This window comes from Portunus trituberculatus, chromosome 18 (assembly GCF_017591435.1).
Source record: "Portunus trituberculatus isolate SZX2019 chromosome 18, ASM1759143v1, whole genome shotgun sequence".
In the NCBI taxonomy this organism is placed as follows: Eukaryota; Metazoa; Arthropoda; class Malacostraca; order Decapoda; family Portunidae; genus Portunus; species Portunus trituberculatus.
In genome coordinates this window covers 5,641,023-5,645,728 of record NC_059272.1, presented here as the reverse complement: position 1 = coordinate 5,645,728, position 4,706 = coordinate 5,641,023, and the positions used below count along the sequence as shown (strand labels likewise).

The window sequence follows — 4,706 nt, the reverse complement described above, 5'->3', positions numbered from 1 at the left end:
CTCCGTTTTGCTCCTTCGGAATTTGTTAAAAAGAGCACCATCCGTTATACACCAGTAGTTAGCGAGATCAATATCGTTATTTATAATGTGGCTATAAATTTCATGTTCATTATATATATTATGTTAGTAAACCTCCATTTAAATCTGCTCTTATCCATTGCAGACTTTAAGTAATTAAGATTGAAAGTGTCTAAACCTCCATTTAAATCTGCTCTTATCCATTGCAGACTTTAAGTAATTAAGATTGAAAGTGTCTTTCGGCCATCCATCGCTTTTTATTTGTTATGATTTGCATCCCTAGGTGGTTGCCAGAAATCTTTTCCAAAACGGGGATATCCTCAGCCTGGGTATTGTTGAGGGTTGTACTTGGTGTGTTTTTTTTGTCAACGGAATACTGTCAAGGGCGTCTGTGCTTGTTTGAGAAGGTATATTATTGGTGTTGGTGCTTGGCTGTGAGGGGGCTGTAGTATTGCATATTGTGGTGTTGACAGTGTGGTGTTGATTCCCTTGTAGGTGTGGTTGTCATAATATATGCACATGAGAGGTATTTACCACGTTGTTCATTATGCTATGCAGGTACTGCGTCCCACATAGCAACGAATGCGTGGCACATACCAGTGTCGTACTGGCACCGGCAGGTGGTGCTGATTGGGGCGTGGCCTATTTCCTCGTAAGCACCTTGAATGCACTGTGTGCATCGGGTGTTTTGCACGTATATACGTACGTGCTTCTAACCACCCAAGCACCTGGTAGATTACCCAGTGACATGTTGTTTGGTGGTGGGGGTAAATTTCGGCCTCGTATTCCCACGTATGGACAAAATTCTACATACGGGAGGATACGTGGCTCACAATCGTGAATGTATGAAAGTAGCATTACTCACAAAGCATCTCAGAAAAAAAGTTAATAAATCATCTGTTGAGAAGATTAGACAATATTGTGATGAAATATTAGGCTGCATCACCTAATAACGGCAACATTGTCTCATTGAGCCTACGGAAGGTAGTTGTAGTATTCTGGTAAAGAGATGACGAACGAGTTAACAGATCCAGGACGTGTATTTTGAAAAGCTACTGGCGTTCATAAAGACAGTTTAAATTCTATAGAGATTACATTAGTAGGTTTCTCGTGTTTTTCTTTCTCAATTGCTGGTGAAAGGCCTTAGTTAATCTGCCACTATATACATGAAAATATCCTCTTAAGCTTTAATAACTTCCATTAATGTTCTTTGTTTATCTACCAGTTAGAAAACAATATTGGTAGAAGTGGGAAAAACTTCTAATTTTTACAAATTGTTATTTTTCTTACTATGAAGCTCAAAAATCTTTAACAAAACGTATTTCTATCCAATTCTTAATTCCAATGATGGATGAATTTTTACTCTAACTTAAATCGATTAAAATAATTTGATTTAAATATTTTGACTGTGGTGTTAACGAAAATGGAATAGGTGAGCCTGGCAGAGAGAGAGAGAGAGAGAGAGAGAGAGAGAGAGAGAGAGAGAGAATGTGTACGCAATCCGATGGCAGGTGAGTCCTGATGACATTCAGTGCGGCTTCTACGTTCATCTTGATAGATAAATAAAAGATAGATTGATTACTAATTAAAGTTTTTAAAAAATTAAGAAGGACATAAAAAAGAGCAAATAAAAGAATGAGTGAACGAATGAATGAATGAATAAATAAATAAATAGATATATAAATAAATAAATAAATAAACAAACATACGCGGCCGGAGACAATAACGAAGAGAATTTCACGATGACAATACAATTTCACGATAACGAAGCGAATTTCACGATGACGACGAGGGAATCACATTAACGAAGCGAGTTTCACGATGACGACGAGGGAATCACATCAACGAGGCGAGTTTCACGATGACGACGAGGGAATCACATCAACGAAGCGAGTTTCACGATGACGACGAGGGAATCACATTAACGAAGCGAGTTTCACGAGGACGACGAGGGAATCACATTAACGAAGCGAGTTTCACGATAACGACGAGGGAATCACATTAACGAAGCAAGTTTAACGATGACGAATCGCACTTGAAGCAAATTTTTCTCGGCAGGAATAAATCTTTTCTTCCCTGAGATGCCATCCCAGGCCTGCAGGAGTGTGTTGGGACAGTGGCGGTGCAACCCTCCAGCCTCTCACACTGATCAAGATATCAAAGGAATGGAATTCCTATTGAACAAGTGGTTATCACAAAGAGAATTTTGACAACTCACTAAGCACTGCCAAGGGAGGCGCACTCTTCTCCCCAAAATAGCCCAGGAACTTTAGGGTTTTGAGATGCAATAATTTGATAAAAGCTGAAACTTGGCTCAAGTATAGAGATTTGCAACCTGAACAACATATCAAAAGTCCCATGCACTCCCGCGCTTGCGTTAGCCACCATATTGGAAAATGGCCGCCATATTAGAATTCCTCTAAAATTCAAATATCTCTAAAACTAATAGTAAAAAAAAAAAAAAAAAACAATAAAAGCTGTTCAGAACTGATTGTTACATAGTACTGACCAGATTATTTTACAAAAATAAATAAATTTATATGGAAAAAAATAAAAATATTGAAATTGAAGAAAACAGTTTCTTTTCAAAGACAATTTTAACACAACATTGTTCTATAGAAGTTCTCCCACTGCAACTTGTTACGCCTGTTACACAGTAACACCAACGAGTAAATCTCAGGAACAAAATCGTAGGGCATCCAAACATTGTTCTATAGGAGTTGTAGTGGGAGAACTTCTATAGAACAATGTTTGGATGCCCTACGATTTTGTTCCTGAGATTTACTCGTTGGTGTTACTGTGTAATAGGCGTAACAAGACACAGCTGATCAATAAGCTGAAAGAACACCTGCAGTCTGCTGGTATTATGGTTATAGTTGCCAAGGATGATGCAGATACGTCCATTGTCCAAACTGCTTGGTCATTAGAAGATACTGGACAACATGTAGCAGTAGTGGGTGACGACACAGACTTGCTTGTACTTCTTGTATCACTTTCTAAGTCATCCATGAAAAAAATTTTCATTAAACCTGGTAAAGCTTACAATCCCAACAAGGTCTATGATATTAGCAAACTTCAAGCTAACATGGGTCATCTTCGGCAACATCTGCTGTTCCTCCATGCAGTTACAGTCTGCGACACAACATCAGCTATATATATATGGGAAAGGGAAAAAAAGGTCATTTGATATCCTGAAGAATAGCCAAGACATATGCGACACAGTGTCTGTATTTGATAACCCAGAAACATCGAAAGATGAGGTGGCCAAAGCTGGTGAAGCTTTCCTCCTTTCTGTGTACGGAGCTGACAAAACTCAAACATTGGATAAGTATCGCTTTTATGCATACAAGAGGACAGTGGCAAAGATGTCACTTAAATTAGAGTTTCAGCTATCCACATTGCCACCAACAAGTGATGCAGCTCGTTTGCACTCCGAAACAGGTTGATTTCTGGGAAATCGTATTTTCAGCAGGAAAGCAATAACTAAGGTAGCTACGAGCAGCATCTTTAATGGGCCAAACGTTTCGACATTTCATCTTATGTCATCATCAGTGGTCTAAAATAAAATAAAACGATAAAACAAATATAAGTATAAAAGAATAAAGTAAAAATACAAAGAGAATTACAATGGTAAAAATTCACACTATCATAAGTGGGTATGCTGACAGAGTATTGTTGAGGATGGCTTTACTTGGGAAATATATAGGATTCCAGTATTCTTAAACTGTGTCTATTACAGGTGGCGAGGATACGGAAATGACTGAGATTGGGTTGAACCTTACATGAGAGGCAGTGGTCCCGTATCGCGGAAAATGGGGCGTTGTGTAGCGGGCGCCCTGTTCTGGCAGACTGGCCTAAATGCTCGCTGGCTCGGTTTATAAGTGAGCGCAAGGTGCTACCCACATACTCAGGCTGACACTCTGCCAACTGCCTTACGCTCGTCGGCTGTTTATTGTTTCACTTGTCCCAGCTGCCAGGCTGAGTATGTGGGTAGCACCTTGCGCTCACTTATAAACCGAGCCAGCGAGCATTTAGGCCAGTCTGCCAGAACAGGGCGCCCGCTACACAACGCCCCATTTTCCGCGATACGGGACCACTGCCTCTCATGTAAGGTTCAACCCAATCTCAGTCATTTCCGTATCCTCGTTTGCACTCGTTTAGGGTTTTCCTCCAAGTGCAACATTGGCATGGTAACCATCTCTCTCCTGTCGAATGGGGATGGGAGAGTTGCAAAACCGGACGGAAACCAATCCCTTCAATCAAACCTCCAGCTCCAGATGACCTATTATATTTATTCAGCTGTAACTGTCGGAAAGGTTGCCGCCATCAATGTGAATGTCGGAGGTTTATTGTGCTCATCCATGTGAGGCCAGTGCGGTGGTGCTGGATGTGAAAATTCACTACCATTTGAGGAGGATATTGAAGAAGACACTGAGATGAAAGGAAATGAAATTTAAAGGATAAATGTGTGCTCTGAGTGTGATGTTCAGATCTAATTCAAAATTTAATTTCTTACATGAGTACCCTTTATGACATACTTATTGCACAAATATGTAAAACAAACCTGTTGCTATTTTTTCACTGTTTAATTTTGTATAAGTGACAATTTGCCATCGTGACTTTCTGTATTTTTCACTCATAACTTCCATATTTTTTAAAATATGTATAAACTTGTGTATATATTTCAA

At 39.5% G+C, this 4,706-nt stretch overlaps 1 long non-coding RNA gene across 1 annotated transcript; it reads right to left on the bottom strand.

Moving 5' to 3' along the window:
* Positions 1 to 3,511: 3,511 nt before the first annotated feature.
* On the bottom strand, positions 3,512 to 3,923 carry LOC123505617. The gene is made up of 2 exons (XR_006675216.1): positions 3,801 to 3,923; positions 3,512 to 3,574 (listed from the first exon to the last, which is right to left on the bottom strand). It is a non-coding gene; the product is annotated as an uncharacterized LOC123505617 (long non-coding RNA).
* Positions 3,924 to 4,706: the final 783 nt, after the last annotated feature.